Raw genomic sequence first — 26890 nt, forward strand, 5'->3', positions numbered from 1 at the left:
ACTAGCTAAATAAAGCTTCCTCTATCACAGTCACGTGTTGCTATACCTCCAACATCACGTGTTGCTATACCTCCAACATCACGTGTTGCTATACCTCCAACATCACGTGTTGCTATATCCAACATCACGTGTTGCTCCAACATCACGTGTTGCTATACCTCCAACATCACGTGTTGCTATACCTCCAACATCACGTGTTGCTATACCTCCAACATCACGTGTTGCTATACCTCCAACATCACGTGTTGCTATACCTCCAACATCACGTGTTGCTATACCTCCAACATCACGTGTTGCTATACCTCCAACATCACGTGTTGCTATACCTCCAACATCACGTGTTGCTATACCTCCAACATCACGTGTTGCTATACCTCCAACATCACGTGTTGCTATACCTCCAACATCACGTGTTGCTATACCTCCAACATCACGTGTTGCTCCAACATACGTGTTGCTATACCCAACATCACGTGTTGCTATACCTCCAACATCACGTGTTGCTATACCTCCAACATCACGTGGTTGTTACAGGGTGGAGGAGGGTAGAGAATCAGATATGAAGGGTTGAGTATTCAGGCCAGAGAGGGACAGTCAGTGGTCACTCCCATCAGAGAAGGCATCGTTGTCCATACTACCTCTCAGGACAGGGATGGGGGTACCGGGTAGGGCCCGGGAACATACCAGTATCGCGATTCTTGTTAGTATTGTGGCAAGGAAACAAAACACATAGCGGATTTAACTTCTTTAGGAAAACAGCCAAATTGTTGGAAACAATACCTCATTATGATGTCATCTAGAGTCCCATGTATTTATGTTCCAAGCTATAGCACACAATAAAGGCTAAACTACACTGCTCAAAACAAATAAAGGGAACACTAAAATAACACATCCTAGATCTGAATCAATGAAATATTCTTATTAAATACTTTTTCTTTACATAGTTGAATGTGCTGACAACAAAATCACACAAAAATTATCAATGGAAATCAAATTTGTCAACCCATGTATGTCTGGATTTGGAGTCACACTCAAAATTAAAGTGGAAAACCACACTACAGGCTGATCCAACTTTGATGTAATTTCCTTAAAACAAGTCAAAATGAGGCTCAGTAGTGTGTGTGGCCTCCACGTGCCTGTATGACCTCCCTACAACGCCTGGGCATGCTCCTGATGAGGTGGCGGATGGCCTCCACGTGCCTGTATGACCTCCCTACAACGCCTGGGCATGCTCCTGATGAGGTGGCGGATGGCCTCCACGTGCCTGTATGACCTCCCTACAACGCCTGGGCATGCTCCTGATGAGGTGGCGGATGGCCTCCACGTGCCTGTATGACCTCCCTACAACGCCTGGGCATGCTCCTGATGAGGTGGCGGATGGTCTCCTCAGGGATCTCCTCCCAGACCTGGACTAAAGCATCCACCAACTCCTGGACAGTCTGTGGTGCAACGTGGCGTTGGTAGATGGAGCGAGACATTATGTCCCAGATGTGCTCAGTTGGATTCAGGTCTGGGGAACGGGCGGGCCAGTCCATGGCATCAATGCCTTCCTCTTGCAGGAACTGCTGACACACTCCAGCCACATGAGGTCTAGCATAGTCTTGCATTAGGAGTAACCCAGGGCCAACCCTCACCAGCATATGGTCTCACAAGGGGTCTGAGGATCTCATCTCGGTACCTAATGGCAGTCAGGCTACCTCTGGCGAGCACATGGAGGGCTGTGCGGCCCCCCAAAGAAATGCCACCCTACACCATGACTGACCCACCGCCAAACCGGTCATGCTGGAGGATGTTACAGGCAGCAGAACGTTCTCCACGGCGTCTCCAGGCTCTGTCACGTGCTCAGTGTGAACCTGCTTTCATCTGTGAAGAGCACAGGGCGCCAGTGGCGAATTTGCCAATCTTGGTGTTCTCTGGCAAATGCCAAACGTCCTGCACGGTGTTGGGCTGTAAGCATAACCCCCACCTGTGGATGTCGGATCCTCATACCACCCTCATGGAGTCTGTTTCTGACCGTTTAAGCAGACACATGCACATTTGTGGCCTGCTGGAGGTCATTTTGCAGGGCTCTGGCAGTGCTCCTTTTTGCACAAAGGCGGAGGTAGCGGTCCTGCTGCTGGGTTGTTGCCCTCCTACGGCCTCCTCCACATCTCCTGATGTACTGGCCTGTCTCCTGGTAGAGCCTCCATGCTCTGGACACTACGCTGACAGACACAGCAAACCTTCTTGCCACAGCTCGCATTGATGTGCCATCCTGGATGAGCTGCAATACCTGAGCCACTTGTGTGGGTTGTAGACTCCGTCTCATGCTACCACTAGAGTGAAAGCACCGCCAGCATTCAAAAGTCACTAAAACATCAGCCAGGAAGCATAGGAACTGTGAAGTGGTCTGTGGTCCCCACCTGCAGAACCACTCCTTTATTGGGGGTGTCTTGCTAATTGCCTATAATTTCCACCTGTTGTCTATTCCATTTAAACAACAGCATGTTAAATTTATTGTCAATCAGTGTTGCTTCCAAAGTGGACAGTTTGATTTCACAGAAGTGTGATTGACTTGGAGTTACATTGTGTTGTTTAAGTTTTCCCTTTATTTTTTTGAGCAGTGTATATTGATCAAAAATGTAAATTATTAGTGGGTCTTATGGCTGCGGAAGGCTTATATTTAGCCTAGATATAATTTTATAACCCCTGAATTCATTCGATTATTGCTGACTGTTTGAAATGCAGTGTATTTTACCTGAAATTGTGCAACAGCGCTTATTTAGAGAAAACGTTAAAAATATATACTGTATATCAAGAAATCTCCCATAAATTAGATTGAGAATAAATCAAGATATGATTTTTAGGCCATATCGCCCAGCCCTACATCAGATCGCTCTGGATGTCTGTTCAAGTGAGTCTGTTTGTGTGGCTGAGTTTCTGGGAGAGAGCCGCCGTCTGCCATATGCCCCTACCTACTCCACACTGAGGGTCCAGAGTAAGGACGAACACACACACACAACACACACACACAGACAGCAAAGTGGATCCCTCTTTCAATTCTGAAACAGTGAGACTGGCTTCATATGACCACATACTGTAGTCTAACCCTGGTGACACTGTGCTCCAGGGTGTTGACCATACACATACTGTAGTCTAACCCTGGTGACACTGTGCTCCAGGGTGTTGACCATACACATACTGTAGTCTAACCCTGGTGACACTGTGCTCCAGGGTGTTGACCATACACATACTGTAGTCTAACCCTGGTGACACTGTGCTCCAGGGTGTTGACCATACACATACTGTAGTCTAACCCTGGTGACACTGCGCTCCAGGGTGTTGACCATACACACTGCGCTCCAGGGTGTTGACCATACACATACTGTAGTCTAACCCTGGTGACACTGCGCTCCAGGGTGTTGACCATACACATACTGTAGTCTAACCCTGGTGACACTGCGCTCCAGGGTGTTGACCATACACATACTGTATTCTAACCCTGGTGACACTGCGCTCCAGGGTGTTGACCATACACATACTGTAGTCTAACCCTGGTGACACTGCGCTCCAGGGTGTTGACCATACACATACTGTAGTCTAACCATGGTGACACTGCGCTCCAGGGTGTTGACCATACACATACTGTAGTCTAACCCTGGTGACACTGCGCTCCAGGGTGTTGACCATACACATACTGTAGTCTAACCCTGGTGACACTGCGCTCCAGGGTGTTGACCATACACATACTGTAGTCTAACCCTGGTGACACTGCGCTCCAGGGTGTTGACCATACACATACTGTAGTCTAACCCTGGTGACACTGCGCTCCAGGGTGTTGACCATACACATACTGTAGTCTAACCCTGGTGACACTGCGCTCCAGGGTGTTGACCATACACATACTGTAGTCTAACCCTGGTGACACTGCGCTCCAGGGTGTTGACCATACACATACTGTAGTCTAACCCTGGTGACACTGCGCTCCAGGGTGTTGACCATACACATACTGTAGTCTAACCCTGGTGACACTGCGCTCCAGGGTGTTGACCATACACATACTGTAGTCTAACCCTGGTGACTACTGATAATCCATAGAACAATGTGAAAGGTGATGAACATGAATTGAAAATGCTGGGGTGCATGTGACACACCTATGTGCCCTTTGTGACACACCTATGTGCCCTTTGTGACACACCTATGTGCCCTTTGTGACACGCTTAGTGCAAGGCACATACTCTTACCTGGATGAGGTGTGAGGGCACGGTAACCACGGCGACAGAGAGCGATGACCTCAGCATGGCCCGGAGGCCGTAAAGGAAGGTGGTGAGGGCGTGGCCGTGGCTTGGGTTTTCACGGCAACACAGGTCGTCATCCCACAGGGCGGAGCCGAGGGAGTGCAACCCGATCCGTAGGATGTTCCGTGACTTGGTCTGTGTAAGAGTGAGTGACTGAGTGAGTGAGTGAGTGAGTGAGTGAGTGAGTGAGTGAGTGAGTGAGTGAGTGAGTGAGTGAGTGAGAGAGAGAGAGAGAGAGAAGAACACAGAGAGAGAGAGAGAGAGAGAATCACCGAGAGAGAATCACCGAGAGAGAGAGAGAGAGAGAGAGAGAGTGAGAGAGAAAGACACTGAGACTCTTGATTAAAACAGTGGATGTAAGGAATTGTCATGGAGTTGAAATGACACATTATCATTGCATTTTTAGCTAAAATATTGGGCATGTGTTTATGACCGTAGAAAAGACTTATTATATTTCTGTTGGTAATTAAAACCCTCACGTTGTGGTAGTAAACACAACAGTGGAGAGTTTACAGACACTAGCAGCCCAACAGGACAGGAGAGTCTGCTCACCAGCACAGACCATCGGAACACAGCCGCCAAACGTGATTGGACACAACTGCCCAATCACAGAGGCCATCTGACAGGGGCACAATGGACCTGTCAGACAGGATTCCAATATGGCTGCCACCCAGAAACGCCGGCACATTCTTGGCACCAGAACGAACCTTGCCGGCCAAGGGGGCCGTGGGGAGGGGTGGTGGACGGAGGGGTAGAGTGTTACCCTCAAAGTCTTGCCCACCCTCACAAAACACCCTATGACTATAGAATAAAGTGTCTCCCTGCTTTGGTGTTTCCCTTTTTCTCAGTCTCTCGCTTTTCCTTATGTCCCAGCATGCTTTTCTCTATTCTCTCATCCCTCTTACCCTGCTTCTTTCTATGCCCTCTCCAATCTCTCTTTCTCTCCTCTCGTCCATTGATCTAGGGCCTTTTTCAGCATTGGTGCTATCTAAGATAAATAAACCTCATTGTTACTAGGAGTTTCCACTGTTGGCCTTGCACAATCCCAAGGGAGGGGTACCACTCTTCTGTCCTCTTCCCGCTCCCTCTCTCTCTTTCTCCTACACTTCCTGACCAACTTATTCAATCACTCAGTCATTCCTGTTGTCTTTCTCCTTTTCTATTCTCTCACACGTTAATCCCTGACTCACTTCCTGTCTGCTTGTATGTGTGTCAGAGACATCCCACCACAGTTTATCAGACCCCTGGGCTCCAGTGGGAAGGGAACCGTAGTAACATGCCTGTTGCTGTGGCAACATCATGAAGAGGCCAACGTTTCCTCCTATAGAAAGGTGTTTAGTACTCCTATAGAGAGAAGGTGTTTAGTACTCCTATAGAGAGAAGGTGTTTAGTACTCCTATAGAGAGAAGGTGTTTAGTACTCCTATAGAGAGAAGGTGTTTAGTACTCCTATAGGGAGAAGGTGTTTAGTACTCCTATAGAGAGAAGGTGTTTAGTACTCCTATAGAGAGAAGGTGTTTAGTACTCCTATAGGGAGAAGGTGTTTAGTACTCCTATAGAGAGAAGGTGTTTAGTACTCCTATAGAGAGAAGGTGTTTAGTACTCCTATAGAGAGAAGGTGTTTAGTACTCCTATAGAGAGAAGGTGTTTAGTACTCCTATAGAGAGAAGGTGTTTAGTACTCCTATAGAGAGAAGGTGTTTAGTACTCCTATAGAGAGAAGGTGTTTAGTACTCCTATAGAGAGAAGGTGTTTAGTACTCCTATAGGAGAAGGTGTTTAGTACTCCTATAGAGAAGATAGGTGTTTAGTACTCCTGTAGAGAGAAGGTGTTTAGTACTCCTATAGGGAGAAGGTGTTTAGTACTCCTATAGAGAGAAGGTGTTTAGTACTCCTATAGGGAGGTGTTTAGTACTCCTATAGGGAGAAGGTGTTTAGTACTCCTATAGAGAGAAGCTGTTGAATACTCCTATAGAGAGAAGCTGTTTAGTACTCCTATAGGGAGGTGTTTAGTACTCCTATAGAGAGAAGGTGTTGAGTACTCCTATAGGGAGAAGGTGTTTAGTACTCCTATAGAGAGAAGGTGTTTAGTACTCCTATAGAGAGAAGGTGTTTAGTACTCCTATAGAGAGAAGGTGTTTAGTACTCCTATAGAGAGAAGATGTGTAGTACTCCTATAGGGAGGTGTTTAGTACTCCTATAGGGAGAAGGTGTTTAGTACTCCTATAGAGAGGTGTTTAGTACTCCTATAGAGAGAAGGTGTTTAGTACTCCTATAGAGAGAAGGTGTGTAGTACTCCTATAGGGATGTGTTTAGTACTCCTATAGGGAGAAAGTGTTTAGTATTCCTATAGAGAGAAAGTGTTTAGTATTCCTATAGAGAGAAGGTGTTTAGTACTCCTATAGAGAGAAGGTGTTTAGTACTCCTATAGGGAGAAGGTGTTTAGTACTCCTATAGAGAGGTGTTTAGTACTCCTATAGGGAGGTGTTTAGTACTCCTATAGGGAGAAGGTGTTTAGTACTCCTATAGGGACAAGGTGTTTAGTACTCCTATAGGGACAAGGTGTTTAGTACTCCTATAGAGAGAAGGTGTTTAGTACTCCTATAGAGAGAAGGTGTTTAGTACTCCTATAGAGAGAAGGTGTTTAGTACTCCTATAGAGAGAAGGTGTTTAGTACTCCTATAGAGAGAAGGTGTTTAGTACTCCTATAGAGAGAAGGTGTTTAGTACTCCTATAGAGAGACGGTGTTTAGTACTCCTATATGGAGGTGTTTAGTACTCCTATAGAGAGAAGGTGTTTAGTACTCCTATAGGGAGAAGGTGTTTAGTACTCCTATAGGGAGGTGTTTAGTACTCCTATAGGGAGGTGTTTAGTACTCCTATAGGGAGGTGTTTAGTACTCCTATAGGGAGAAGGTGTTTAGTACTCCTATAGGGAGAAGGTGTTTAGTACTCCTATAGAGAGAAGGTGTTTAGTACTCCTATAGAGAGAAGGTGTTTAGTACTCCTATAGAGAGAAGGTGTTTAGTACTCCTATAGAGAGAAGGTGTTTAGTACTCCTATAGAGAGAAGGTGTTTAGTACTCCTATAGGGAGAAGGTGTTTAGTACTCCTATAGAGAGAAAGTGTTTAGTACTCCTATAGAGAGAAGGTGTTTAGTACTCCTATAGAGAGAAAGTGTTTAGTACTCCTATAGAGAGAAGGTGTTTAGTACTCCTATAGGGAGAAAGTGTTTAGTACTCCTATAGAGAGAAGGTGTTTAGTACACCTATAGGGAGAAGGTGTTTAGTACTCCTATAGAGAGAAAGTGTTTAGTACTCCTATAGAGAGTCGGGGAACAGTGCCAAAACACAGCCCAAACCCACCAACCAGAGCCCCACCATACAGCCAAGCCAAGCAGTACTGCCCCAGAACAAGAGACACCTGACAGTCAAGCCAGAAAACACCAAATTATAGCAAAGAAGGAGTAACATAAAGGGCCCAAAGAGACTGCATTATGAAGTGATAATATTATGCCTGGTTTCTGTAGCCAACATCCAAGACAAACAGTATGAGCAGGGGTGGAAACACACACACACAGTCTTCCCTATACTGGAAATTCTTGTGATGGTGCCCATGTCCTGTCTGCATTCCTCTGCTCTGCCAAAAGCGCTTTGATGATGTCAGAGCTTAATTAATTAATGATTGACAGCGCTGGGTCAGGGGGGGTAATCCTGTGTGTGAGTGACAGGGGGAGAGGGGGGAGGAGGCTCCAGGTGAGGAGCAGAGGGGTCACAGAATCTAGGTGATCTGCCCCCTCCACAGGTCCACACACCTCAGTGGAAAAACTAAAATAGAAACACAGAGAGACAGATGGCATTTCTGACATTCTGAAGAGGATTGATAATCATTAAAACAAAGATATGTTTCAAAGATGGGACACACACACACACACACAGCTGTCTGCTCTGCTGCCAGGATCACCATAACACTGATGAAGTCATTCTAGTCAGGTGAGAGGAATTCACATGGTAACTTGAAGAGGGGTGTTGGGAAGGGCAGTTATTTGATATGGATGAGATTATAGCTAACAGTAGAGAGGAGCAGGTTAGAGTATAGCTAACAGTAGAGAGGAGCAGGTTAGAGTATAGCTAACAGTAGAGAGGAGTAGGTTAGAGTATAGATAAGAGCAGAGAGGAGTAGGTTAGAGTATAGCTAACAGTAGAGAGGAGCAGGTTAGAGTATAGCTAACAGTAGAGAGGAGTAGGTTAGAGTATAGATAAGAGCAGAGAGGAGTAGGTTAGAGTATAGCTAACAGTAGAGAGGAGCAGGTTAGAGTATAGCTAACAGAAGAGAGGAGCAGGTTAGAGTATAGCTAACAGTAGAGAGGAGCAGGTTAGGGTATAGCTAACAGTAGAGAGGAGCAGGTTAGAGTATAGCTAACAGCAGAGAGGAGTAGGTTAGAGTATAGCTAACAGCAGAGAGGAGTAGGTTAGAGTATAGCTAACAGTAGAGAGGAGCAGGTTAGGGTATAGCTAACAGTAGAGAGGAGCAGGTTAGAGTATAGCTAACAGTAGAGAGGAGCAGGTTAGAGTATAGCTAACAGTAGAGAGGAGCAGGTTAGAGTATAGCTAACAGTAGAGAGGAGCAGGTTAGAGTATAGCTAACAGTAGAGAGGAGCAGGTTAGGGTATAGCTAACAGTAGAGAGGAGCAGGTTAGAGTATAGCTAACAGCAGAGAGGAGCAGGTTAGAGTATAGCTAACAGTAGAGAGGAGCAGGTTAGGGTATAGCTAACAGTAGAGAGCAGCAGGTTAGAGTATAGCTAACAGTAGAGAGGAGCAGGTTAGAGTATAGCTAACAGTAGAGAGGAGCAGGTTAGAGTATAGCAGGTTAGAGTATAGCTAACAGTAGAGAGGAGCAGGTTAGAGTATAGCAGGTTAGAGGATAGCTAACAGTAGAGAGAAGCAGGTTAGAGTATAGCTAACAGTAGAGAGGAGCAGGTTAGGTATAGCTAACAGTAGAGAGGAGCAGGTTAGAGTATAGCTAGAAGTAGAGAGGAGCAGGTTAGAGTATAGTTAACAGCAGAGAGGAGCAGGTTAGAATATAGCGAACAGTAGAGAGGAGCAGGTTAGAGTATAGCTAACAGTAGAGAGGAGCAGGTTAGAATATAGCTAACAGTAGAGAGGAGCAGGTTAGAGTATAGCTAACAGTAGAGAGGAGCAGGTTAGAGTATAGCTAACAGTAGAGAGGAGCAGGTTAGAGTATAGCTAACAGTAGAGAGGAGCAGGTTAGGGTATAGCAGGTTAGAGTATAGCTAACAGTAGAGAAGAGAAGGTTAGAGTATAGTTAACAGCAGAGAGGAGCAGGTTAGAGTATAGCCAACAGTAGAGAGGAGCAGGTTAGAGTATAGCTAACAGTAGAGAGGAGCAGGTTAGAGTATAGCTAACAGCAGAGAGGAGCAGGTTAGAGTATAGCTAACAGCAGAGAGGAGCAGGTTAGAGTATAGGTAACAGCAGAGAGGAGCAGGTTAGAGTATAGCTAACAGTAGAGAGGAGCAGGTTAGAGTATAGCTAACAGTAGAGAGGAGCAGGTTAGAGTATAGCTAACAGTAGAGAGGAGCAGGTTAGGGTATAGCTAACAGTAGAGAGGAGCAGGTTAGAGTATAGCTAACAGCAGAGAGGAGTAGGTTAGAGTATAGCTAACAGTAGAGAGGAGCAGGTTAGGGTATAGCTAACAGTAGAGAGGAGCAGGTTAGGGTATAGCTAACAGTAGAGAGGAGTATGTTAGAGTATAGCTAACAGTAGAGAGGAGCAGGTTAGAGTATAGCTAACAGTAGAGAGGAGCAGGTTAGGGTATAGCTAACAGTAGAGAGGAGCAGGTTAGAGTATAGCTAACAGTAGAGAGGAGCAGGTTAGAGTATAGCTAACAGCAGAGAGGAGCAGGTTAGAATATAGCGAACAGTAGAGAGGAGCAGGTTAGAGTATAGCTAACAGTAGAGAGGAGCAGGTTAGAATATAGCTAACAGTAGAGAGGAGCAGGTTAGAGTATAGCTAACAGTAGAGAGGAGCAGGTTAGAGTATAGCTAACAGTAGAGAGGAGCAGGTTAGAGTATAGCTAACAGTAGAGAGGAGCAGGTTAGGGTATAGCAGGTTAGAGTATAGCTAACAGTAGAGAAGAGAAGGTTAGAGTATAGTTAACAGCAGAGAGGAGCAGGTTAGAGTATAGCCAACAGTAGAGAGGAGCAGGTTAGAGTATAGCTAACAGTAGAGAGGAGCAGGTTAGAGTATAGCTAACAGCAGAGAGGAGCAGGTTAGAGTATAGCTAACAGCAGAGAGGAGCAGGTTAGAGTATAGCTAACAGCAGAGAGGAGCAGGTTAGAGTATAGCTAACAGTAGAGAGGAGCAGGTTAGGGTATAGCTAACAGTAGAGAGGAGCAGGTTAGAGTATAGCTAACAGTAGAGAGGAGCAGGTTAGGGTATAGCTAACAGTAGAGAGGAGCAGGTTAGAGTATAGCTAACAGCAGAGAGGAGTAGGTTAGAGTATAGCTAACAGTAGAGAGGAGCAGGTTAGGGTATAGCTAACAGTAGAGAGGAGCAGGTTAGGGTATAGCTAACAGTAGAGAGGAGTATGTTAGAGTATAGCTAACAGTAGAGAGGAGTAGGTTAGAGTATAGCTAACAGTATAGAGGAGCAGGTTAGGGTATAGCTAACAGCAGAGAGGAGCAGGTTAGAATATAGCTAACAGTAGAGAGGAGCAGGTTAGAGTATAGCTAACAGTAGAGAGGAGCAGGTTAGAATATAGCTAACAGTAGAGAGGAGCAGGTTAGAGTATAGCTAACAGTAGAGAGGAGCAGGTTAGAGTATAGCTAACAGTAGAGAGGAGCATGTTAGAGTATAGCTAACAGTAGAGAGGAGCAGGTTAGGGTATATGTCAGGTTAGAGTATAGCTAACAGTAGAGAGGAGAAGGTTAGAGTATAGTTAACAGTAGAGAGGAGCAGGTTAGAGTATAGCTAACAGCAGAGAGGAGCAGGTTAGAGTATAGCCAACAGCAGAGAGGAGCAGGTTAGAGTATAGCTAACAGCAGAGAGGAGCAGGTTAGAGTATAGCTAACAGCAGACAGGAGCAGGTTAGAGTATAGCTAACAGCAGAGAGGAGCAGGTTAGAGTATAGCTAACAGCAGAGAGGAGCAGGTTAGAGTATAGCTAACAGCAGAGAGGAGCAGGTTAGAGTATAGCTAACAGCAGAGAGGAGCAGGTTAGAGTATAGCTAACAGCAGAGAGGAGCAGGTTAGAGTATAGCTAACAGCAGAGAGGAGCAGGTTAGAGTATAGCTAACAGCAGAGAGGAGCAGGTTAGAGTATAGCTAACAGTAGAGAGGAGCAGGTTAGAGTATAGCTAACAGTAGAGAGGAGCAGGTTAGGGTATAGCTAACAGTAGAGAGGAGCAGGTTAGAGTATAGCTAACAGTAGAGAGGAGCAGGTTAGAGTATAGCTAACAGTAGAGAGGAGCAGGTTAGAATATAGCGAACAGTAGAGAGGAGCAGGTTAGAGTATAGCTAACAGTAGAGAGGAGCAGGTTAGAGTATAGCTAACAGTAGACAGGAGCAGGTTAGAGTATAGCTAACAGCAGAGAGGAGCAGGTTAGAGTATAGCTAACAGCAGAGAGGAGCAGGTTAGAGTATAGCTAACAGTAGAGAGGAGCAGGTTAGAGTATAGCTAACAGCAGAGAGGAGCAGGTTAGAGTATAGCTAACAGTAGACAGGAGCAGGTTAGAGTATAGCTAACAGCAGAGAGGAGCAGGTTAGAGTATAGCTAACAGTAGAGAGGAGCAGGTTAGGGTATAGCTAACAGTAGAGAGGAGCAGGTTAGAGTATAGCTAACAGTAGAGAGGAGCAGGTTAGAGTATAGCTAACAGCAGAGAGGAGCAGGTTAGAATATAGCGAACAGTAGAGAGGAGCAGGTTAGAGTATAGCTAACAGTAGAGAGGAGCAGGTTAGAATATAGCTAACAGTAGAGAGGAGCAGGTTAGAGTATAGCTAACAGTAGACAGGAGCAGGTTAGAGTATAGCTAACAGTAGAGAGGAGTAGGTTAGAGTATAGCTAACAGTATAGAGGAGCAGGTTAGGGTATAGCTAACAGTAGAGAGGAGCAGGTTAGAGTGTAGCTAACAGTAGAGGAGCAGGTTAGAGTATAGCTAACAGTAGAGAGGAGCAGGTTAGGGTATAGCTAACAGTAGAGAGGAGCAGGTTAGAGTATAGCTAACAGCAGAGAGGAGCAGGTTAGAATATAGCTAACAGTAGAGAGGAGCAGGTTAGAGTATAGCTAACAGTAGAGAGGAGCAGGTTAGAATATAGCTAACAGTAGAGAGGAGCAGGTTAGAGTATAGCTAACAGTAGAGAGGAGCAGGTTAGAGTATAGCTAACAGTAGAGAGGAGCAGGTTAGGGTATATGTCAGGTTAGAGTATAGCTAACAGTAGAGAGGAGAAGGTTAGAGTATAGTTAACAGTAGAGAGGAGCAGGTTAGAGTATAGCTAACAGCAGAGAGGAGCAGGTTAGAGTATAGCCAACAGTAGAGAGGAGCAGGTTAGAGTATAGCCAACAGCAGAGAGGAGCAGGTTAGAGTATAGCTAACAGCAGAGAGGAGCAGGTTAGAGTATAGCTAACAGCAGAGAGGAGCAGGTTAGAGTATAGCTAACAGCAGAGAGGAGCAGGTTAGAGTATAGCTAACAGCAGAGAGGAGCAGGTTAGAGTATAGCTAACAGCAGAGAGGAGCAGGTTAGAGTATAGCTAACAGCAGAGAGGAGCAGGTTAGAGTATAGCTAACAGCAGAGAGGAGCAGGTTAGAGTATAGCTAACAGTAGAGAGGAGCAGGTTAGGGTATAGCTAACAGTAGAGAGGAGCAGGTTAGAGTATAGCTAACAGTAGAGAGGAGCAGGTTAGAGTATAGCTAACAGCAGAGAGGAGCAGGTTAGAATATAGCGAACAGTAGAGAGGAGCAGGTTAGAGTATAGCTAACAGTAGAGAGGAGCAGGTTAGAGTATAGCTAACAGTAGACAGGAGCAGGTTAGAGTATAGCTAACAGCAGAGAGGAGCAGGTTAGAGTATAGCTAACAGCAGAGAGGAGCAGGTTAGAGTATAGCTAACAGCAGAGAGGAGCAGGTTAGAGTATAGCTAACAGCAGAGAGGAGCAGGTTAGAGTATAGCTAACAGCAGAGAGGAGCAGGTTAGAGTATAGCTAACAGCAGAGAGGAGCAGGTTAGAGTATAGCTAACAGTAGAGAGGAGCAGGTTAGGGTATAGCTAACAGTAGACAGGAGCAGGTTAGAGTATAGCTAACAGTAGAGAGGAGCAGGTTAGAGTATAGCTAACAGCAGAGAGGAGCAGGTTAGAATATAGCGAACAGTAGAGAGGAGCAGGTTAGAGTATAGCTAACAGTAGAGAGGAGCAGGTTAGAATATAGCTAACAGTAGAGAGGAGCAGGTTAGAGTATAGCTAACAGTAGACAGGAGCAGGTTAGAGTATAGCTAACAGTAGAGAGGAGCAGGTTAGAGTATAGCTAACAGTAGAGAGGAGCAGGTTAGGGTATAGCAGGTTAGAGTATAGCTAACAGTAGAGAGGAGAAGGTTAGAGTATAGTTAACAGCAGAGAGGAGCAGGTTAGAGTATAGCCAACAGTAGAGAGGAGCAGGTTAGAGTATAGCTAACAGCAGAGAGGAGCAGGTTAGAGTATAGCTAACAGCAGAGAGGAGCAGGTTAGAGTATAGCTAACAGCAGAGAGGAGCAGGTTAGAGTATAGCTAACAGCAGAGAGGAGTAGGTTAGAGTATAGCTAACAGTAGAGAGGAGCAGGTTAGGGTATAGCTAACAGTAGAGAGGAGCAGGTTAGAGTATAGCTAACAGTAGAGGAGCAGGTTAGAGTATAGCTAACAGTAGAGAGGAGCAGGTTAGAGTATAGCTAACAGTAGAGGAGCAGGTTAGAGTATAGCTAACAGTAGAGAGGAGCAGGTTAGGGTATAGCTAACAGTAGAGAGGAGCAGGTTAGAGTATAGCTAACAGCAGAGAGGAGCAGGTTAGAATATAGCTAACAGTAGAGAGGAGCAGGTTAGAGTATAGCTAACAGTAGAGAGGAGCAGGTTAGAGTATAGCTAACAGTAGAGAGGAGCAGGTTAGAGTATAGCTAACAGTAGAGAGGAGCAGGTTAGGGTATATGTCAGGTTAGAGTATAGCTAACAGTAGAGAGGAGAAGGTTAGAGTATAGTTAACAGTAGAGAGGAGCAGGTTAGAGTATAGCTAACAGCAGAGAGGAGCAGGTTAGAGTATAGCCAGGACAGTAACAGCAGAGAGGAGCAGGTTAGAGTATAGCTAACAGCAGAGAGGAGCAGGTTAGAGTATAGCTAACAGCAGAGAGGAGCAGGTTAGAGTATAGCTAACAGCAGAGAGGAGCAGGTTAGAGTATAGCTAACAGCAGAGAGGAGCAGGTTAGAGTATAGCTAACAATAATGTGTGCCCGGGCGGACTGGGATATATGGTCATTGAAAGGGCAGGAGGTCTTTGGGACCCCTATATGGGGAACTCTTTGGGTAGAGAATAGCTGTAATTTGGATGGGAGTCTAGGGGTAGTGACAGGACTATGGATGTGTGAGAGTGAGTGTACCTACCTGGGGGACGGATCCATCAAAGCCTTCCCTGTGGATGACCTCCTGGAGATTGTTCAGCAGAGAGGAGTAGGTCTCTGGCATAGGGCTGGAGAAAGGGTGAAGAGGAGGGGTAAAGAGAGGGAAGAGGAGGAGAGGAGAAAGAGGGAAGGAGGGAGTAGAACATGAGGTTATTGCAGGACAGGTATCAAGTCTCAACAGACGAAGTCAAATGCTCCTTATCCCCCATGACAGGGCTTTACAATGACCACTAGAGCAGATGAATATAATGGAGGAGCCTTATCAAGAGATTCAATTAATTTATTCAGGTAATCTAATTAAAACCTGGTGGCCTGTCAGCTCCCCGAGGGTCCGATTGGAGGTGTAATGACACACACAGACACACACACACACTAGCTGAGAAAGGTTATTTAATGGGTTGCTGGTTACGATTGGATGGGCACAGTGTTAGAATGGTTAATGAAGGGTAAGATGTGCACCATTGACAAGGTACACAAGTCACTCACAATAGATTTCTGCCTTTCTCTAATAACCACAAACCACCCTAACATAACCTCCTGCCAAGTCAACCATGTGCCAACATCATGGTCAGGGTAAAGTTTTACACAGAAATCCTTCCTTAAGATCAGCTGGCTATAGTAACAACCACTGTCCATTGAGTCTTACAGTAGGTCGTTACGCTAGCCAGCAATTACAGGCTAACAGAACTAAAGAACATTCTTACCCACAGGGGAACAGACAGACACACACCAGCCAGACATCAGGTACATATACATATGCCTAAACAAACACCAAGCAGACACAGTACACACTTCCTCATATAGCTACATATAGAACAAACATATTGCCTCCGATTGTTCATCATTAACAAAAACAATGGCGCCTTCTGACCCTGCAGGGGTTCATAGCAGAACCATTCCACCAGGCTTCCTCCACTTGGTGGCCATTGTGTTTGAGGGCATTGTGCTTCGTCCGCCCCCACTGGGCACCCTCCATTCAGGTGGTGCTGAGGGCTAGGTGCTTAGCCACGGGGCTAGCGCATGTGCTAATTAGTATCATACTCAGGAGGCCACATTAGCTCAATGCTACCTCCCTCCTCCTCCACTCTAAGGAGAAAGGAGAGAGAGGGGAGGCTTGGTCTTCAACAACAGGGGCTGTATCACCTAGAGAGCAATTTGTGCCAATTATGCCAGCGAGTGAAACTGAGCAATTTAACAGCCAGGGTAGCAACATGGGGTGGTGGCCACGTGCAAGAGGGGAGGCTAGGGAGTGAGAATGTGTGTATGTCTGTTTGTCTGTCTGTGTGTGTATGTCTGTCTGTGTGTTTATGTGAGCAGTGCAGGTATAGCTTCCTGCTGACCAGCTGTCATGTTGTCTGGCAGATCAGTGTTCTATTCAGAGAACCTGATGGGCAGTGCCACTATGATGGCAATGCCACTGTCAGACTTAATTACTAACCCACAGAACGACAGGAGAAGGATGGATTCTGTCTAACAACGTAAAGGACAAAACAAAAAGGATTTCCTATGACAATGATTTACTCAACACTGCTCAGTGATAGTAAATATGAGTCAAATGAAATTGGCCAGACACACTCACTCGCGTTTGCATGGTCCAGAGTTAAAGGGTGTCTGTTTGCAGACATGAAAGCAGAGGGGTTCTATAAAACCTCATCTCCGCTCCAGATTGGCCTGTTTGCCAATCGTGTCTGACTCGGTATCTGACTGTGTGTGTGTATATGCGCTTGTGTGTGTCTCACCGCTCTCTCTCGTGTAAATAGTGTGCCTGACCTCTGAACCCTAAGCACACTCAACGATGAACAAAACAAACTCACAGCAAACGGTCCCTCTACATTCACCACCAAAGCCTTTTTTCTCTGCTGAATGTCTCATCTCAGCCAACTAGCCTTCCTACCTAAAGACTGACCCTGTTTTTATACAAGCTTAACCAGCTGGTTATAAACATCAGACACTGACCATAATAGACCATCCCGATCTGATGGGGGGGTTAGTTAGAGTAACTGTCTAAACATTGCCCATCTACAATTACTCTTCACACTGTAGGTTAATCCCAACCTAATCCAAAAGCTTCTCCAAAATATGACAATAGTGTCTCAGATGCTTCCAAAACGTGATACGTATACTACTAGATATGTGTCATACGGTTGGCTCCTCAGGTTGTAGGGTGAGCTTCTCAGGTTTTGACTAAGTTCTCTTAGAGATACAGTACATTTGCACAATATATTGTGTAAATAATACTGAGCACCATGAAGAGATAAGGGTGGGGTAGTGTTCAGGGGTTGCCGGGTTACCTCTGGCCGGGGTGGTAGCGGTGGGTGATGTCACAGTGGTGGAGTGTTCTGGAAGGTAGAAGCCGTGGCACCTGGCTGCCTGGCAGATCTCAGGGTCCATTGTCTTGGAGACGTCGTAGTAGTGTCCGAACCTCGACGAGGACGCCAGGGCCGTCTGAGGGTCAACAGTTAGTGTTGAGAGAAAAGCCGTGTCCATTTGACACTGCTGTTGACCACATTGCAACTAGGGTAGATAATCCTACTTCGTAAGTGTGAAACGTCCTCACTTTCAACAAGTAGAGTATGATAACTTTAAATAAATTACCTGCTCATAGTTCATACAAGTGTTTCAAAATCCTGTTTGATCAAATAAAAACCTGCAGAGAAGTTAAACTCCTACAACCAGCATGTTAATCATGTCTCCACATAACCGTCCACTTGTGGCTGTGAAAACAGCCGTGTCGGTCTGAGGGGGGAGTAGAAGGATGTTTTCTCCTGGGTGAAAGGGAGAGTTCTGTAGCCCTGCTCTCCCCAGTGAAAGCAACCAGGGGCCCCATTGTCAGACGGGCTCTTAAATCTACCACTAATCTGGATTAGGGCCCCCGGTGTGCCCCTCTCCTGACAGGATGGGCGAGTCAGGGAGGAGGGGGGGGTCAGTGGCTCATCTTCTCTTTGTAAGCAGGGGGGAGAACCGCTTAGTGTTCCAGGCCCGCCCCCGGCCACCTCACCTTTGATCTGATGTCTTCATTGGACAGGGCGACGCGGAGAGGGTTGGCAGGAGAGGTGTGTAGGGGGAATGGGGGTAGAGGGGGACTCAGGGAGTGAATTTGGGATGTAAATCCTCTGGCTGGGGCTTATTGACAGTTTGGTTTGTAAAGTCTGTTTTTGGGAGGGTGGGGAAGGGGCAGAGGTGAGGGAAAGACACAGAGATAAAGACGTCTCCAGAGAGAGACAGAGAAAGAGAGATCTCCAGGGACTTGCTGTGTGCTGTTAATCCACATAGCGATGTGGATTATATCCTGGGCAGGGGAGAGAGGGGAGGAGAGGAGGATGGAAGGGGTCACCATTCCTTCCTCACCATTCCTTAGATCTGGGTTATGAGGGTTAAGGCGGGTGGCGTGCCATTAGATGGGCTGCAGGTACCCTGGTTTCCCAGGCTAGGCAGGGTGTGTATGTCGACAGGCCCCACCTCGCAGCAGCTAAGTGTGAGTAATCTCCATCAGCTCTGAATGGAGAGGCTAGGAGTTTAGGAGCTGATGGATTTAGAGGTGAAGACCATCACCCCCATAGAACCAAGAGCTAGACCTGTGGCCCCATGCCGACTGCCTACACACATACGTTTACCTGTACTTTTGGCAGGTTCTGGTAGCGCCAGGCGATCTTCATGGCGTCCTGACTCTCAGGGTCACATGACTTTGCCTGGTCCTCTGTTTTGGGGCTGGCGATGTCATCCAGGATGGGGGCGGGAGTTCCTACAGATAATAACACAATTGCATTGTTTATACACTATTCTATTTTATTCAGTCTTCAGGTTGTATTGTGTAGAATTCAGCATGATGGCAAATAATATGAATCAACACATACATTTGGTGTTACTGTGTGAAACAAGAGTCCTTGTCATGTAGTAGACTAGGAAGCTGGTGTATATGAGGTGTCATGTTGTTTTCTCATTAACAGTGGCATGTCCCTCCAGACAGAGAAACAGAGGTTAAATCAATTAGTAGACACTGACTAGACAGGTCTCAGAGCAAATCTCTCAGAGAGCTGACTGAGTCTGTTACAAATGGGATGGAACCTGAGAGGAGGGGGACTGTCTAACACACACACACACACACACACACCTGAGTAGACAGGTTTAATAAGGCTCGGAGAGGGGGGAATGGAGAGAGAGCGATGGAAAGAGATTGCGAAAGAGAACGCGAGATAGAGAATACAACCCATGTTTATGTTTATTTATTTCCTTTTTGTACATAATGACACTTGAAATTCTTTATTATTTTGGAACTTGTGTGAGTGTAATGTTTACTGTTAATTTTTTCATTGTTTATTTCACTTTTGTTTATCCATTTCACTTGCTTTGGCAATGTAAACAATATGTTTCTCATGCCAATAAAGCCCTTAAATTGAATTGAGACAGAGACAGAGAGAGAGAGCTAGATAGAGAGACTGACATGGAAAACACAGGACTGAGCAACCTGCCCTTCAGAGTTCAGACACAGACAGTCCCCTCAGACACTTCCTCTAACACGGACTTCACTGTAACACACACACACCAGCTTGACCTTCATTCATACACATCTCACGCAAGTCAGACACATAGCTATGACGTAGGCTACACCAACAGTCTGGTCAAAACAACGTCGAGCCCAGAAGCATGGTGTAGGGTTGCAAACACCACCAATATGACCAGTTCAAACCAAAGCTTCTGAATCTAATATAATTGTATTCATCACATGCGCTGAATACAGCTGGTGTAGACTAAACATTGAAATGCTTACGAGCCTTTCCCAACAATGCAGAGTTATTAAACAATAAAAAACATTTAACAGTAACAGGGATAGAATAAAATACACATGAATGGATCTACAGTGCATTCAGAAAGTATTCAAATCCCTCACCTTTTACACATTTTGTTATGTTACAGCCTTATTCTAAAATTCCATTTTAATAGTGAAGACATCAAAACTATGAAATAACACATATGGAATCATGCGGAACCAAAAAGGCGTTAAACAAATCTAAATATATTTTATATTTGAGATTCTTCAAAAGTAGCCACCCTTTGCCTTGATGACAGCTTTGCACACTCTTGGCATTCTCTCAACAAGCTTCACCAGAAAGGTTTTCCAACAGTCTTGAAGGAGTTCCCACATATACTGAGAACCTGTTGGCTGCTTTTCCTTCACTCTGTGGTCCAACTCATCCCAAACCATCTCAATTGGGTTGAGGTCGGGTGATTGTGGAGGCCAGGTCATCTGATGCAGCACTCCATCACTCTCCTTCTTGGTAAAATAGCCTGTACACAGCCTGGAGGTGTGTTGGGTCATTGTCCTGTTGAAAAACAAATGATAGTCCCACTAAGCCCAAACCATAGCCATGCTGGTTAAGTGTGCCATGAATTCTAAATAAAATCACAGACAGTGTCACCAGCAAAGCACTTCCACACCATCACACCTCCTCCTCCATGCTTCACGGTGGGAACCACACAGGCAGAGATCATCCATTCACCTACTTTGCGTCTCACAAAGACACAGCAGTTGGAACCAAAAATGTCAAGTTTGGACTCATCAGACCAAAGGACCGATTTCCACCGGTCTAATGTCCATTGCTCATGTTTCTTGGCCCGAGCAAGTCTCTTCTTATTCTTTTTTGCAGCAACTCGACAATGACCATTTTTATTTTATTTTTTGCCTTTACCTCCCTTATCTCACCGCATTTGCTCACATCATATATAGACTTGTTTCTACTGTATTACTGACTGTATGTTTGTTTTACTCCATGTGTAACTCTGTCGTTGTATGTGTCGAACTGCTTTGCTTTATCTTGGCCAGGTCGCAATTGTAAATGAGAACTTGTTCTCAACTTGGGTACCTGGTTAAATAAAGGTGAAATAATATTTTTTATTAAATTTAGGCCTGATTCACGCAATCTCCTCTGAACAGTTGAGATGTGACATGAACTCTGAAACATGGTAACTATAATGAATTTATCCTCTGCAGCAGAGGTAACTCTGGGTCTCCCTTTCCTATGGCGGTCCTCATGAGAGCCAGTTTCATCAGAGCACTTGATGTTTTTTGCGACTGCACTTGAAGAAACTTTCAAAGTTCTTGAAATTCTCCGGATTGACTGACCTTCGTGTCAAAGCAATGGACTGTCTTTTCTCTTTGCTTATTTGAGCTGTTCTTGCCATAATACAGACTTGGTATTTTACTAAATATGTCCATCTTCTGTATACCACCCCTACCTTTTCACAAACGCATTAAGAAGGAAAGAAATTCCACAAATTAACTTAAGTCACACCTGTTAATTTAAATGTATTCCAGGTGACTACCTCATGAAGCTGGTTGAGAGAATGCCAAGAGTGTGCAAAGCTGTCATCAAGGCAAAGGGGGTCTACTTGAAGAATATCAATTATAAAATATATTTTGATTTGTTTAACACTTTTTTTGGTTCCATATGTGTTATTTCATAGTTTTAAAGTCTTCAAAATGATCCTACAAAGTACAAATAAACCCTTGAATGAGTAGGTGTGTCCAAACTTGAGTGCTACTGTAAGTAAGTATTCAGACCTTTTACTCAGTCCTTTGTTGAAGCACCTTTGGCAGCGATTAAAGCCCTGAGTCTTCTTGGGTATGACGCTACAAGCTTGCAACATCTGTATTTGGGGATTTTCTCACATTCTCCTCTGCAGATCCTCTCAAGCTCTGTCAGATTGGATGGGGAGGGTCCCTGCACAGCCATTTTCAGGTCTCTCCAGAGATGTTTGATCGGCTGGGGAACTCAAGGACACTCAAGAGAATTGTCCCGAAGCCACTCCTGAGTTGTCTTGGCGGTCTGTTAGGGGGGGGTTGTCCTGTTGGAAGGTGAGACTTTGCCCCAGTCTGAGGTCCTGAGCGCTCTGGAGCAGGTTTCATTAAGGATCTCTGTACTTTGCTCCGTTCATCTTTCCCTCGATCCTGACTTGTCTCTCAGTCCCTGCCACTGAAAAACATACCCACAGAATGAGGCTGCAACCACCATGCTTCACCGTAGGGATGTTACAGGCCAGGTGATGAGTGGTATCTGGTTACCTCCAGATGTGACATTTGGCATTCGGGCCAAATAGTTCAATCTCGGGTTCATCAGTACAGAGAATCTTGTTTCTCATAGTCAGCGGCCTTTAGGTGCTATTTGCCAAACTCCAAGCGGTCTGTCATGTGCATTCTATTGAGGAGTGGATTCCGTTTGGCCACTCTACCATAAAGGCCTGATTGGTGGAGTGCTGCAGAGATGGGAGAATCTTCCAGAAGGACAACCATCTACACAGAGGAACTCTGGAGCCCTGTCAGAGTGATCATCGGGTTCTTGGTCACCTCCCTGACCACGGTCATTCTCCCCTGATTGCTCAGTTTGGACGGGAGGATGGCTCTAGGAAGAGTCTTGGTGCTTCCAAACGTCTTCCATTTAAGAATGATAGAGGCCATTGTGTTCTTGAGGACTTTCAATGCTACAGAAATGTTTGGTACCTTTTCCCAGATCTGTGCCTCAACAAAATCCTGTCTCAGAGCTCTACAGACAATTCCTTCGACCTCATGGATTGCTTTTTGCTCTGACATGCACTGTCAACTGTGGGACCTTATATAGACAGGTGTGTGCCTTTACAAATACTGTCCAGTCAATTGAATTTACTACAGGTGGACCCCAAGATGTAGAAACTTCTGAAGGATGATCAATTGAAACAGGATGCCCCTGGTGCTCAATTTAGAATCTCATAGCAAAGGGTCTGAATACTTACGTAAATAAAAGGTATTTCTGTTTTTTATTTTTGATAAATAAAACAATACGACCCCAGTGATGTACTGGGCTGTCCGCACCCCCCTTTGTAGGTCTTTGTGGTCAAGGGTGGGGCAATAGCCATACTAAGAGGGACGCAGCCGGTCAAGATGCTTTCGATGGTGCAGCTGAAGAACGTTTTGAGGATCTGAGGGACCATGCCAAATCTTTTCAGCCTACTGAGGGGGAAGAAGTGCAGCTGTGCCCTCTTCACGATTGAGCTGGTGTGTGTGGACCATGTCATGTCCTTAGTGATGTGGACGTGAAGGAACTTAAAGCTCTCGACCCCCTCCACAACAGCCCAATTGATTTGGATGGGGGTGTGCTCTCCCCTCTTTATCCTGTAGTCCACGATCAGCTCCTTGGGCTTACTAACATTGAGGGCGAGGATGTTGTCCTGGCACCACACTGCTAAGTCTCTGACCTCCTCCCTGTAGGCTGACTCATTGCCGTTGGTGATCAGGCTTACCACCGTCATGTTGTCAGAAAACATGATGCTGTTGGAGTCGTGTGCACCACACAGCCATGTGTGTACAGGGAGTACAGGAGGGGACTAAGCACACACCCCTGAGGGGCCTCTGTGTTGAGGTTTAGTGTGGTGGAGGTGTTGTTGCTTACCTTCACCACCTGGGGCCGACCCCATCAGGAAGTCCAGGATCCAATTGCAGAGAGAGGTGTTCAGTCCCAGGGTCCCTAGCTTGGTGATAAACTTGGAGGGGACTATGGTGTTGAACGCTGCACTGTAGTCTATGAACTGCATTCTTACATAGTTATTTTGGCAGGTAGCCTAATGGGTAGAGATTTGGGCCAGGTGGGCCAGGCGTCATTTGTGGTTCTGTTGGGGCGGTACGCAAATTGGAGTGGGGTATCTGGGATTATGGTGTTGATGTGTGTTATAAGCAGCCTTTCAAATCACTTCAGAATTACAGATGTGAGTGCTACAGGGCGATCGTCATCTAGACAGGTTACCTTGGAGCTCATGGGAACAGGGACAATGGTGGTCAGGTTGAAACACATTGGGATTACAGACTGGGAAAAGGAGATATTTCAAATCTGTGAAGACCTCTGCCAGCTGATCTGCGCATGCTTTGAGAACGCGCCCTGGGATTCCAGCCTTGTGATTGTTAACCTTTTAAATATTTTGCTTACATCTGCCATGGAGAGCGAGAGCACACAGTAATCCAGAAAAACATGACTTTCACGCAAGGCACAGCTTTATATTCATCGAAGAGCATAAGAGGCATTTAGCTCATTTGGGAGTTCTGCGTCGCTGGGAACCTCATGGTTGGGTGTGTCTTTGTAATCCGTTATCGTCTGCAAGCCCTGCCACATACCACGAGCATCATAGTCGGTTAAATAGGATTCCACCTTCCTCCTTGGCCTTTTGCATGTTTGATGTCTCGGAGGTCGTAGCAGGATTTCTTGTATGCGTCCATGTCGGTAGCTCTAGCCTTTAGACCAGCATGGATGTTGCCTGTAATCCATGGTTTTTGTTTGGGATATGTTCTTATAGTCACTGTGTGGACAATATCGTCTATTCCCTTATTAATGAATTCCATGACTGTTGTGGTAAACTCCTCAATGTTATCCGATGAATCCTGCAACACATCCCAGTCTGTGCAGCAACACATCCCAGTCTGTACAGCAACACATCCCAGTCTGTACAGCAACACATCCCAGTCTGTACAGCAACGCATCCCAGTCTGTGCAGCAACACATCCCAGTCTGTGCAGCAACACATCCCAGTCTGTAGTAACAACACATCCCAGTCTGTACAGCAACACATCCCAGTCTGTAGTAACAACACATCCCAGTCTGTACAGCAACACATCCCAGTCTGTAGTAACAACACATCCCAGTCTGTAGTAACAACACATCCCAGTCTGTAGTAACAACACATCCCAGTCTGTAGTAACAACACATCCCAGTCTGTAGTAACAACACATCCCAGTCTGTACAGCAACACATCCCAGTCTGTACAGCAACACATCCCAGTCTGTACAGCAACACATCCCAGTCTGTAGTAACAACACATCCCAGTCTGTACAGCAACACATCCCAGTCTGTACAGCAACACATCCCAGTCTGTACTAGCAAAACAGTCTTGTAGCCTCGCATCTGCTTCGTCCGACCATTTCCACATTGAGCGCGTCACTGGTACTTCCCGTTTGAGCTTTTGTTTGTAAACAAGAAGCAGGAGAATGAAGTCATGGTTAGATCTGCTGAACGGAGGACGAGGGAGGGCCCTGTATGCGTTTCTGTGGGTAGAATAAAAGTGGTCTAGAGTTTTATCACCCCTAGCGGTGCAGAAGACTTGTTGGTAGAAGTGAGGTTAAGTCTCACCCACCAGGAACGCTGCCTCTGGATGAGCGGTTTCTTGTTTGTTTATGGCCCATACAGTTGGTCGAGTACCAGAGTGGTGTTGGCCTGTGGAGGAATGTAGACAGCCGTGATAATTACAGATGAGAACTCTCTTGGTAGATAAGAGTCTGCAGCTTACCATTAGGTATTCGATATCAGGTGAGCAAAAGCTCCAGATTTCCTTCACACTTGAAGCAGCAAACCAGTTGTTATTTAGGAAAAAACACACTGCCCCCCGAAGCCGCCTTCCGATCCTGCCGCTGCTGCATGGAGAATCCACCGAGTACTAGGTGCATAGCGTCATCATCCAGCCACGTTTCAGTAAGACATAACATTGCAGCATCTCCCGCGTTTACACCTGCGGTGTTTTGTTAGCGCATGGAACAAATTAACAGGGATGTATGATCAGTGGAACAGCTGAGTCGGAGTTGAAGTCATATTTGAAGTCGAAATCAAGGTTAGTAACTGTCGATCTGATGTCCAGAAGTACTTGGTGGTCATATGTGATAATAGTATGAACTGTCTGTACAAAAAAGTCAAGATAAACACAATAAAAGTTACTATATAGCAAAGTTGGGCTGGAACTTCTCCATTGGCACCATCTTTCTAGAGACGCAGTTCAATCAATCGCAGAATAAAGAAACTGCCGTACAGTTCCTGGCTCGGCAATTTTCCTTTTCTGCAACTGATTGAATTGGGGACCAATATGATTTGATTATGCCAGACCAGAGGCCTCCCTCCTCTCTTACTCTCCTCCTCTAACCCTTTGATATAAAAAGAGGGGGTTAAGTTGTGACCCCTCCCACTATCAATCAGTATGGGAGTTCCCCTCCTCCTGTGGTGCCGAGTGGGAAACAGCTTTAGGAGCTCTGCTCCCCTTCAGAGTGATGTATCCGGAAACATCCCCAACACACACCACCCTCGAAGTCTGTCCACCCAGTGGGACAGACTGACAGTATGAATGCACACACACACACACCTGTAGGATGTCATTGGGGTGGTCCAGAGCAGACGCCACGTAGAGTTCATGTCCACACACCACCCCCTCTGCCAGGAAGTACTTGAGCAGCATACGAGAGTAGCTGTCATATCGGTCCTCCTCTGAGAAACAACACACATAACGTTAGGTTCCACTGTCATAGTGTCCTCCTACCTACACAGAGAACAGCATCATTGACACAGATCCCTGCCACTTTAGTCTCAAAAAGGGAAGAAACAAATGCCATTATAAACACATGTACACAGCATAGAGGTGATGAAGTTTAAATGTCTATCTACATTGACAGTAAAAGACGCTGTTCACATAAAGCCACAGTGTTTCCCAACGCAACACCTTACACCTGGATGAGCCTAATCACAACACAACAGATGGGGATCTGTCACACTACCTGTCTGGAATGGATGTAATGACCAGTCACTCTTAGTGAGGGAGGTGGGAGAATGGACACGACACAGGGACACAGGTGTCATCTCCTGAACCAGAGCTCCCAATCATATGAGACGACAGCCACACCTCTCACAGAAAGGGGTGAGCCACACATCATCTCCTCCACCATCTTGAAGAGGGGATAGGACATCCTGTGTGGAGGATTCACCAGAGTTCTCATGGAGGTATGAGCCCCTGTCAGCTAAATGACACAGGGATGTGGAACTCAACCTGCATTCAGAGTCGGGAGTGTTTCTTCACGCCAATGAAATGACCATTGTGTGTTTATTTTGTTGATGTGTGAGTCAAGTCAACTCATTTCAATGGTAGACAATTTCTTGACACCCAGCTCACTTTAATTCACTGTTGTTCTCTCAGGA

At 45.8% G+C, this 26890-nt stretch overlaps 1 pseudogene; it reads right to left on the minus strand.

The window, feature by feature from the left end:
• Positions 1-26890, minus strand: part of LOC127924132 (elongator complex protein 4-like) — a 44974-nt pseudogene that overhangs the window by 9980 nt on the left and 8104 nt on the right.

Source organism: Oncorhynchus keta, unplaced genomic scaffold, assembly GCF_023373465.1.
Source record: "Oncorhynchus keta strain PuntledgeMale-10-30-2019 unplaced genomic scaffold, Oket_V2 Un_contig_3711_pilon_pilon, whole genome shotgun sequence".
Classification (NCBI taxonomy): Eukaryota; Metazoa; Chordata; class Actinopteri; order Salmoniformes; family Salmonidae; genus Oncorhynchus; species Oncorhynchus keta.